The sequence below is a fragment of the Myotis davidii genome, unplaced genomic scaffold (genome assembly GCF_000327345.1).
Source record: "Myotis davidii unplaced genomic scaffold, ASM32734v1 scaffold128, whole genome shotgun sequence".
Taxonomy (NCBI): domain Eukaryota; kingdom Metazoa; phylum Chordata; class Mammalia; order Chiroptera; family Vespertilionidae; genus Myotis; species Myotis davidii.
In genome coordinates, this window is record NW_006299719.1 from 2,966,517 (window position 1) to 2,978,647 (window position 12,131).

Sequence of the window (12,131 nt, forward strand, 5' to 3'; positions counted from 1 at the left end):
TCTGTAACTGCTTCTGACCTATCTCCTGAGCGTGGGACGTGGTAACCAAAAGTGTCAGCAGCTCTTCATCGCTGGCAGAGCTGTGCTTGCACTTCATCTTCCCCCATTAAAAAGGGGGGAAACCCACAAAAACACCAAACACCTGTTTGACTCATCTCCCTTCCTTTCTCCATTGGCAAATTAAACTGAAAAGCTGGTTGAACAGTGGCAGAGGGGACTTCGTTTTTAGTCAAATCATTTTTGTCTTTTTTTGCCACTGGATTTTCTTGCTGTCATTTCCTCCATGTGGTTTTTGACAGCTGAGATTCTTTTTATTATACATTCTTTTTTTTTTTGCATTTAATAGCTAAGATTTTTTTTCACTTCCCAGATTTAACAAGCTTAGAATGACTGTTTGACCCTTGTATTGAGCTATGTTTCCAAATTTACACCTATCTACCCTAAATTTCATTCATTCTTTGAGAGCATAAATGTCTATGATATGCCAGTGCTGCCAGGTATTGGGGCCAAAGATATGAATAACACATGGCTCCTATTATTGAATAGCTCAGCGTGTAGTGGCCAGTTAGATACAAAACAGGTGAATACACTGCAGAGCTGTGGGGGGACAAAAAGGGAATTTTGAATGGGTAACCCCTTAGGTTACATGTAATCTGTCATAGAATAGTTCCTGCCCTAATTGTTAGGTTGTTACTTGTGTTTGTTGATGGTAGTAGGGTCTTTGAGAACTACTTTGTTCAAAGATTATTTTTATCTCAAGATTGTACTTTTTATAAACAAACAAAAACTTTGCACTGAAAAGTTGAATGATTTCTTTTTTTAAAAAAGGGAAAAGTAAAGAGAAGTTGGGAAAACTATGCTAATTTTGTATTTAAATGAAAACAAAATTAGAATATTATATAAGAATCCATATGCTAACCTTCACAAAGACTGGGAGATCTTAAAGAGGAACAGTCCCTGGAATGTAGAGGCAAATGAGTGGTTTGGGGAGCCTCCTGCAGTTTCTGTCGCTGACAAGAAAGAACCTCCTTATACTGAGCTCTCATTGTTTCTGTTATGAAGGATAAAGAAAAAGATGCAGGAAAGAAATACTAGATTTGTTCATCATCTGCTACATAAAATTCTTTGGCAAAAATACCATTAATCCATTTTATAATTCTGTGAGGTTGATTTCTTTCCCCTTTTCTTCCCACCCCCTTTTTTTTAAATGAGAAGTTGTTCAGATAGATTTCATGATTCTTAGCAGTGGTCTGTGCTAGGACCTGGTTTTAATGCAGATGTTTTTGACTTTCATCTTTTCCCTAAAGTTTTTGTGAAGAAGTTTTCTGAAACACCAGTGGTATAACCCAGGAGTGTGCATTTGACAGATACTATAGGCCATTGTAATGAAGATAATATAAAGTTGAAATACTGCTCTTACAAATTTTGACTTATGTTTTGTATTACCATCACCTGTCCTCCTGGACAAGTTATATGAAGCCCTGACTCAATCATGAGACTGCACGAAAAGAATTATATAGGTCAAGTCTCAACTTGTAGTGAGGTTACTATCTGATGTGGATAAGGAGATTCAGAATAATAACGTTTAAAATTTATGAGCATTTACTGTGTGTCAGGCCCTATAGTAAGGGCTTAACACAGACTATCTCTTAATTCTTAAAACAGCCCAGTGAGGTAGATATTTTTATTCCTTTTTGCAGATGAGAAATTTGAGTTTGGTGTGGTGACATGACTTACAACTTACCCTGCGTCCTAGACTTATGAATGGGAAACTCCAAATATAGACTAGGGAAAATGTCATGATGCATATTGGTAGATTACAAACAGACCAAATGCACGTATTTTATTAGAGTAAAAAGAAAAGTTTCTTTGTAGAAACAAAAACAGAGGTTTCATAGGAGAAGATGTCTAGATTGGGATCCTTGGAAGGAAATGCCTAACACTTCTTTGATTGATCTACTTAGTAACTGTGGCTTTGGGTATATGATGTCAACTAACCTCAATGTTCTATTCTATAAAAATGTGAATGATAACCATTGACACCAATAAAAACCACCAATGAACTTGTATATCCATACCATCATTATTTCTTTATCTTTCCAAAGTAATGTTTATCTTTTTAAATAAAATTATCCCCCAATATTAATTAAAGCAAAATGTAATATTGAGACATACGGATTTACTTTTTAAAAAATTCAAAGTTTTAACATATCTGTCCTAATTCTTCTTCATAGTCCAAAACCAGTCTCTCTCTCTCATTATATGCTTATTACCCAACCATAAGATGACTCACTTGACATGTTTTCTCTGAGAAACTTATAAGAATTAAAAGTCAAGCTTTGGTCAAAGTACTAATGTACTTAATGAAAAAATAGATATAATTATTAATATATGATAGAAAATGGCATTTATCCTCTGAATATATTTTCTAGACTTATATTATTTTTTTAATGTTACAAATTTAAAATGTGTAGCTTTGAATCAAAGAAAATGATAGCAAATGTTGTTTTTTAACTAGTTCACTTTTTATATAGGAAGTTACAGTTTTGGTTCTCTACTCTTTTTTATACTGGCTTCGATACTAGAGTTTTATATGTATTTTTTCCAAGTGGTAGCTATAGGGCAAGTGGTAACAGCATGGTGGTGGCAGAAAAGGGTCTCAGCTAGTGGAGAGAAATGACCTTCCTTCTTCAGAGGCACCCAGGCGTCCCCTTCTGCCAACAGTGAGTGTGACCCAGGCAATCAGTCAAGCACTAACCAGTTTGGCTTAGTGGATAGAGTGTTGGCCTGCGGATTGAAGGGTCCCAGGTTCGATTCCGGTCAAGGGCATGTCTGTTGGTTGTGGGCACATCCCCAGTAGGGGCTGTGCACGAGGCAGCTGATCGATGTTTCTAACTTTCTCTATCCCTCTCCCTTCCTCTCTGTAAAAAAAAAATCAATAATATATATTGTAAAAAAAGGAAATCAGTCAATATTACATATGTCCCCTTTTTACCTCCATTGACCCCTTCAACAATAAAGATTTAAAATGATTAAAAAAAAATAGACAGAGAGCCCTAGCTGGTTTGGCTCAGTAGATAAAGCATCGGCCTGTAGACTGCAGGGTCTGGGGTTTGAGTCCAGTCAAGGGCACATGCCTGGGTTGAGGGCTTGATCCCCAGTAGGGGCCATGCAGGAGGCAGCAGAGCAATGATTCTCTCTTATCATTGGTGTTTCTCCCTCTATTTCCCTCTCCCTGCCTCTCTAAAATCAATTATTTATATATGTATATACATATATATATACACATATATGTAGTTGACCTGTAAAAAAAAAAAAGAAATTTGGTCAGGTTAGATAGGGAAGAAGAAAAAGTCTTCTCTTTCCTTATCAATTTTTTTTTTTTTATTCCTTTGACTTGAAACAGAAAAAAAAAAGTTTTAAAAGAATTTAATGCCTAAATTCACTGGGATGCTAAAAATTTAGACTGGTAGGAATATATGAGCAGTTATGAAAGAAATGGTCACTCTCATAAATGAGCCCAAAGACATTTATGATGCAAGTGCATCTAGGGGAAACCGAAATAGTTAAGTGATATCCTGTCCTTTGTTTTTTCATGGCCCTAGTGTTAATATTTACTCTCCTTTCTCATGAATGGAAGCAAGTATTTATTTTTAGATGGAGAATTTTAACTGTTGGAAGGAAAATACTTAGACCTCACTAACAGCAAAGAGATATGTAGAGAAACACAGGTGTATTAAGACATACAAAAACAAATAAAAATTTATACCATTAACTTTGACCTTGATCTCTCCCTATACACTCTCATCAAAAAGTGGTTAACAATGTACTTATTCCCACTGTGCTCAGTAAGGGAGGTAAGGATGCAGCAGAGACTATTGACACTGGGTCCGAGGGACTTGGTAAAGGCAATCTAGCCTTTTCTTTGCCAGCCATTTTATTTTTACATAGTTTTTACTACAGTAAATCATGACAGTACTTTAGAAATGTTCATATACAGTTTGTTTACATGAGCCATCATATCTAATAATAGACAGACATGGTAATTAACCATACCTCCGACACACTTCCCATTGGCTAATCAGGGCGATATGCAAATTAACTGCCAACCAAGATGGTGGCCGGCAGCCACGCAGCTGAAGTGAATAGGAGGCTTGCTTGCTCCAGTGATGGAGCAAGCCTACCTTCCCCGCCTGCCACTGCCAGCCTCTGAGCTGCATTTTATGAAACAATGTTGCAATTATAGAAGCTAAACAACCCCCAGAACCCTGCCCTCAGCCAGCCGGGCCTCAGACCTGGAGATGCAACAGTGTTTCAATTATAGAAGCCAAACAAACCCAGATACCTGCTTTCAGCAGCCGAGGTCTCAGAGCTGGAGCTGAGCCTCAGAGCTAAAGCCAGCTCTCAGCTCCAGTGACAGCCATAGATGGTAAATAAATCCCAGAATAAAAAGAAAAAGAAAAAAAGGGAGCTTCAGTCACCCACCAGCCTGAAAACAGCCCTCAACCCTCTCCCAGACTGGCCAGGCACCATAGTGGGGACCCCCACCCAAAGGGGGTGTGACCATCTGAAAACAGCCATCATCCCCTCATCCAGGCTTGCCAGGTACCCAAGCAGGACCCCGGCCTGATCCGGGACACCCTTCAGGGCAAACCAGCCGGCCCCACCTGTGCACTAGGCCTCTATCCTATATAGCAAAAGGGTAATATGAAAACTGACCCTAACAGCAGAAAGACTGGGAATGACTTGTCACTATGACACACACTGACCACCAGGGGGCAGACGTTCAATGCAGGAGCTGTCCTCTGGTGGTCAGGGCGCTCTCACATGGGAGGAGCTCTGCTCAGCCACAGCCAGGCTGATGGCTGCCAGTACAGCGGTGATGATGGGAGCCTCTCCTGCCTCCTCAGCAGCGCTAAGGATGTCCGACTACAGCTTAGGCCTGCTCCCCGCTGGCAAGTGGACATCCCCCGAGGGCTGCTGGGCTGCCAGAGGGATGTCTGATTGACATCTCAGGCCCAATCCCCCAGGGAGCGGGCCTAAGACAGCAGGTGTTCAGCCCCTGAGGGGTCCCAGACTGCGAGAGGGCACAGGCCAGGCTGAGGGACCCCTCTTCCCCCCAAGTGCACAAATTTTTGTGCACTGGGCCTCTAGTTTTCATATAATAAGGGATAGATGAATGGATAGGGATATATACACACACACACACACACATATACAGGGTAGGCCAAAAATACATGTAAAGTTGTGAGTATACCAAACACAGTTTATTTTTGTATTATTATTTGTTAATTATTGTATTATTTTCCATATGAACAAATATATATTTCTCCTTATAAATTATAATTATTAAAAATGCGGTGAAGTATCAAAACTTATTATATATAGATCACCAACTTACACCATACATAAAGATAAACTTAAGATGGATAAAGGACTTAAACATAAGATAGGAAACCATCATAATACTAGAGGAATCAGCAGGCTGCAATTTCTCAGACATATGCCAAAGCAATTTCTTCACCGATACAGCTCCTAGGGCAATGAAAACTAAAGAGAAAATAAACAAATGTGACTACATCAAAACAAAAAGCTTTTGCACAGCAAAAAAACCCCATCAACAAAACAACAAGAAAGCCCACTGCATGGGAGAATATATTTACCAATGTTATCACCGATAAGGGTTTAATCTGCAACATTTATAGAGAACTCATACACCTTAACAAAAGGAAGATAAACAACCCAATCAAAAAATGGGCAACAGTCATAAATATATATTTTTCGAAATAAGACATAAGGAAGTCCAAGAGACATATGAAAACATGCTCAGTGACTAAATGTCCGAGAGATGCAAATCAAAAACAATGAGGTACCCTCTCGCACCTGTTAGAATGGCTATCATCAGCAAATAACAAATAACAGGTGCTAGCGAGGTTGTGGTGAAAAAGGAACCCTCATATACTGCTAGTGGGTATACAGACTGGTGCAGCCACTATGGAGAACAGTATGGCGTTTCCTTAAATGCTCATAGCAGCACAATTTACCATAGCTAAGATTTGGAAACAGCCTAAGTGCCATCAGCAGATGAGTGGATTAAAACCTGTGGTACATCTACACAATGGAATACTACGCCACTATAAAAAGGAAGGAACTCCTACAATTTACAACAGCATGGATGGACCTGGAGAGCATTATGCTAAGTGAAATAAGTCAGTGAGAGGAAGATAAATATAACATGATCTCATTCTTTTGTGGAATATAAACTAATGAACAGAAACAGATGCAGGAACAGAGAAGCATCGATCAGACCATTGAACCTCACAGGGAAGGTAGGGAAGGAGGAGAGATCAACCAAAGGACTTGTATGCATGCATATAAGCCTAACCAATGGACACAGACAACAGGGGGGTGAGGGCATGAGTGGGGGTGAGGGTGGGGGTGGGGAGGCAATAGGGCATAAGGAAACATATGTAATACCTTAATCAATAAAGAAAAAAGTAATATCTACTAATTAAAGACAATGAAACAAGTTAAAAACTAAGCATTCCCATTTTATAATTAAACAAATGTAGACATTTATTTATTTGAAATGTATAAAAGATTTACCTCCCCATTAGTTGGTCACTAGTATTATTCCTTTGAGTGGGACTTTTTTGAAACACTTTTCTTCTGGCTTAATTATCATGGTCTCCCTTATGACATTATACAGTTAGGTACTTGGCTAATTACTAGGGTGCTTAATGTCAAAATGCGTAATGCACCTTAATGGATTCCTTTCTTCCCTTCCTAACACTCTTGGCAGCATTACACTGTGTACTGACCAGGAGAGAATGTGAGTACAGCAGTTGGTTTGGTGGCACTGATACTTATAGAGGAAAATAATAATTCTGATAGAACATATATTACATTTCGTGGTGGAGAATTATGATTATAGGCATTTAAAATGCATGGAATGTTTCTGCTATACCTATGTGGTCTTAAAGGCCTTTATTACACAAAGCTTATTTACTCTCAGAACTCTAAATTTACCATGTCATTTTAACACATTCTTGGGGGCTGACAGAACTGGAGATACTTTCATAGGCTAATGTAAGTGGACACACAGAAGTGCCAAAGTGCATTAGGAAAATGAAAATCTATTCTGCTTCACGGTTGAATTTACCCTTCTCCAGAGACTGACTGTATTTGCATATTTTGTTTTCAATATATATGAGTTACACTGAAGAAGGTTTGAACTTGAATAAATGCTACGATTAAATGACAGACATAGTGGTCACAAACTCAGTAGCCTATCATAAATTTTTATTTTCATAGAAATTTAAGCCTGTTTACTTATTGGTAAAAAAGATATTTGTCCTGTAAAAATGAGTAAAATTTTATTGGAAAAGGTTAACTACTGAAAGATATATTTCATAATTACTATTTGTATTACTAATATATGAGGAGAACTAAAGGGTGAATTGAATCAAAATATAGGTGATTATATAATTGTTTTTCATAAGTGATTCTTTTCTGATCATTTCATGATTGTCTACTGCCAAATATTTCAAAATATCAAAGTCACTATAGACATTATACAGATGATCAACTTACTACTTGAATCAAAGAAATATGGAAGCTGGATTTATTTTAAAAAACTACTATGACCATTTATTAATTATAACTCAACTAAAACTATTTAAAGCAATTTGGATCCAGGTTTTTAAAATTACTTGTTATAAATTTCATAGAAATACACATCTAGCTGTGTTTAATTATAAAATGTAAATGCTTAGTTTTTTAAAAAATAAGTCTTGATACTTTATCATATTTTTAATAATTGAAATTTATAAGGAGAAATATATAGTTGTTTATATGGAAAATAATACAATAATTAACAAATAATAATACAAGAATAAACTCTATGTTTGGTATACTCATAATTTTACACCTATTTTGGCCCCACCCTGTATCCTGTATAATAAAAGGGTAATATGCAAATTGTCCTATTGACCAGGAGTTGGACCAATGTTTGACCAGGGGCCAGGACCAGCCCACCAACCTCCTGTGGTCCCCCCCTGACCAGCCTGGCCTGATCACACACCCCCACCCTCCGCTTCAGGGGCAAGGCAGGCCGGCCAACCTCCCATGTCCCTTCCTCTGGCCGGCCTGGCCCAATTGGCCCTGATCGGGGCAGGCCGGCCAGACACCCCCCCACCTGTGCACTAATTAGTGCACCAGGCATCTAATATATGTATCTCCCTATCCATTCATCTCTCCCTTGCCATATGAAAATGGCTCATTTAAATAAACTGTATATGAACATTGCTTCTAATATCAAATGAGTATCTCATCCATTAGGACTTGTATTTATCACTTAGAGTCATGCATGAACATATATTAATGATTTGCTTCTTGATTTTATTTATTATACATCCCCCACCATCACCACTATCACAGGTGCGTGTGCGTGCATGCACACACACACACACACACACACACAAATTGGGCCAAAGGAAAAGAAAAGGAAGAAAAAAATTGTGGTTTAAAGCAGATGTTTCTTAGGGGAAGTATATTTACCCCTTTCACTATGAATAGAATGTTTCTTTCTCACCCAAATCCTGATGTTGAAACTCGAAACCCCTAATGTGATAGTATTTGGAACTGGAACTTTGGGAGATAATTAGGTGATGAAAGTGGAGCCCTTTTGATGGGATTAGTGCATTTACAAGAAGAGACAGGAGGGAGCTTTCTTTCTCTCCAAGTGAGCACACAGCGAGTCAGCTGTCTGCTAACCAGCCAGAGAGCTCTCCCTGGAACCTGGTTGTGCTGGCTCCCTGATCTGACTTTCTAACCTCAAGAACCATGAGAAATAAATTTCTGTTCCTGAAGGAACTAACCTACCTATTTTATTTAAAGTTCTTTCCTCTTCAACTAACCAGGCATGCTGATCACACAACAAAAGAAATGGCAGGAAAGCTTACCTTTATGTTTCCACCCTTTAATCTCTCAATCAGTTACTAGTATCTATCCGTTCATCTCCCCCTTACTACATGTAAATGCCTCATGTAAATACACTGTAAATCTCTGGTACTAGGTTGACTATACGAAGCTATAACACAAATAAATAGATTAGGTGCTTTGTAAGCATTCTGAATTGGAATAAAACATTTAGCTTTGTTCATTCTGATCTCCCAGGTTTTACTTGAATAGCTTCTACAAAACTAAAAATGCAGTGTATATTCCTTTAACTTGATGTTTCCATGTGAAATTTTATAGCATTCATTGTACCATGCTTATTTATATAAGCCCACACAATAAGGAAAGTCTATCAGTATAATCAAGTTCAATTAATATGGCCTTCAAACAAAATTTGATCTTATCTTCCAATAACTTCATGGCCTTTTTCATGACCTTTTTTCTTTTCCAAGTTATCCATTTTCTACATGCTTGGAATATCAGAATATTAGCTTTTTATATTTTTAAGGCCTTTACTTTTGCAGTGCCTTTCTTTGCCTCTTTCTGGTGTTTTCCTTTCCCACCAATATTTCCTCCTTGCTCATTTAACTTTCTAATTGAATTCTGCCCAGCCCCTTTAGAGTGGCATGGCCTGTTTGCTGACAGGCTGCATTTTTGCTGTGTTGCTTCAGCTTGAGTGGAGGTACAGAAATGCTGGTATTTCCAAAGCATCCCATGACACTCAGCTTCCACAAGGCAGAGCAGAACAGCAGCTGGGTGGTAAAGCCTACCCTGCGGGCCCAACTTTTCAGATAGAGTTTGAACGCATCAATGCTGAAAGGATACCTTAGGCATTTGAATAAGCATCATAAGCATTCCTGAATCTGAGGTGTCAAGGAAGCAAATACCTGAACACAGAATTGGATTTCTTTCTAGCTTTTCTCTAAATCTCTGTTTTTCAGCTGTAATTTGCTAACCTTGAAAGAGTCCATCTGAATGCTGCCTAATTTTAAATGCTACTTTTAAGCCATTTTACAGGTTAATAACATGTGTAACCCCCTCCAAACGTTTTTATTCATGGGCTATTAAAATTGTAACCCATTAGCAGAAATTATTTTTAGTAAGCTTAGAAACAAGGAGCATTTTACATTTTATGTGTTCTTTGCATTGATTTAAGGAAACCATGAAAGATCTGTGGTCAACTCTCTGGTGCAATTTGTAAAGAATAATTAATGAATTGCTGAATTGCATTTTTGAAAGTTAGTATTGATTTACATTTAAAAGTAGACAATCCATATGACATTATTGATTAGCAATATGAATGCTAAGTTTGAAAATATCATTTCCTCTTGTTATATGGCTTCATTATTCCAACGCTCTCCCACCCGCTTTTTTAAACTTCTGTTGAACATTTACTCTCGAAGCATTACATGCTCTCTCTTATTGCGCTCTAATCAGCATATCCATCACGTCATTGGACCATAGGCTCCTTCCTGAGGCTGTAGATTCTATCACATTGTTACAAGTTCCTGTTTATTAGTTGACATTAGAGTCATCATTCTATTTGCCTAAGTAGCAATGTGAGTTGTGTTTTACCCATTCTCTCTAGGATGTGTGTGTGTGTGTGTGTGTGTGTGTGTGTGTGTGTGTGTGTGTGTGTGTGTGTGTGTGTGTGTGTGTGTGTGTGTGTGTGTGTGTGTGTGTGTATGTTTGGGGTTGGGGGGTTTGGGGGTTTGGGGAAGGTTAAGGAATTCAATGGAGGGGACTAAAGACAATAGTATCACTTTGCTATACTTAAAATTTTTATTTTGTGATTTTATAAAAAAATTTAAAAAATTTTATTTTGTGATTTTATATGAAACTTTATTAAAATAATAATAATAAAATGCACCCCTATGTTTATAGCAACATTATTTACAATAGCTAAGATCTGGAAACAGCCCAAGTGCCCATCAGTAGATGAACGGATTAAAACACTATGGTACATTTAGACAATGGAATACTATCCTATATAATAAACAGCTAATATGCTAATTAGACCAGATGGTGGAATTACCATCCAGACAACCTGGATGACCTTCTGGATGAAGCCTGGGCTGCAGGGGCCAAGGCAGCCAGGGCTGCGAGTGCCAAACCCCTTGCAGAATTTCATGCATTGGGCCTCTAGTGCAGCTATGAAAAAGGATTTCTTAACTTTTGAGACAGCATGGAGGGACCTGGAGAGTGTTATGCTAAGTGAAAAATAAGCCAGTCAGAGAAAGACAAGTATCACATGATCTCACTTATATAAACTCTAATGAACAAAATACACTGATGAGCAAAACAGATCCAGAAACATAGAAACATGCAACAGACTGATGTATTTCAGAGGGAAGGGGGTAGGGGAGGGTGGGAAGAGATTAACCAGAGCTTCTATACATACATATATCATAGACAGGGGCAAACAATAGTGTGGGGAAGGCCTGAGGAAGTGTAGGAGAAGGGTGGAAGGGGTCAATGGGAAAAAAGGGGACATCTGTAATACTATCCTATCTAATAAAAGACAAAAAGGGTAGTAAACCGTACCTCCGCTACGCTTCTTATTGGCTAATCAGCGAGATATGGAAATTAACTGCCAACAAAGATGGCGGCCGCCAGCCATGCAGTTGAAGTGAGCAGGAGGTTTGCTTGCTCCAGTGATGGAGGAAGCCAAAGTTCCCTGGCTGCCACGGCCCGGCTCTTAGCTCCGAAAGCAACAGCTCCAAAAGCAACAAAGTTTCAATTATAGAAGCTAAACAAATCCCAGATACCTGCTTTCAGTAGGCCATGGCCTCAGAGCTGGAGCGAACAGGACGGCAACAAAGTTTCAATTATAGAAGCCAAACAAACCCCAGATACCTGCTTTTAGCCATCTGCAGCGTCAGAGCTGGGAGCGCCAGTGACGGCAACAGAGTTTCAATTATAGATGGTAAATAAATCCCAGAATAAAAAAAGAAAAAGAAAAAAAGAGAGGCTGGGAGCTTCAGTCACCCACCAGACTGAAAACAGCCCTCACCCCCTCACCCAGACTGGCCAGGCACCCCAGTGGGGACCCCCACCCTCAAGGGTGTGTGACCAGCTGCAATCAGCCATCATCCCCTCACCCAGGCTGGCCAGGCACCCCAGTGGGGACCCCCACCCTGATCCAGGACACCCTTCAGGGCAAACCAGGTCTC

General features: G+C 38.9%; 1 protein-coding gene and 1 long non-coding RNA gene across 2 annotated transcripts in view; one reads left to right on the plus strand and one right to left on the minus strand.

Annotated features, from left to right (window-relative positions):
- NEGR1 (neuronal growth regulator 1) overlaps window positions 1-12,131 on the plus strand; it is an 854,147-nt gene that overhangs the window by 239,551 nt on the left and 602,465 nt on the right. The window lies entirely within an intron of this gene.
- Window positions 1-12,131, minus strand: part of LOC107185008 — a 19,589-nt gene that overhangs the window by 537 nt on the left and 6,921 nt on the right. Inside the window, exon 2 of the long non-coding RNA XR_001515920.1 lies at window positions 11,815-11,817. This is a non-coding gene — a long non-coding RNA (uncharacterized LOC107185008). The remainder of the gene's footprint in view (window positions 1-11,814; window positions 11,818-12,131) is intronic.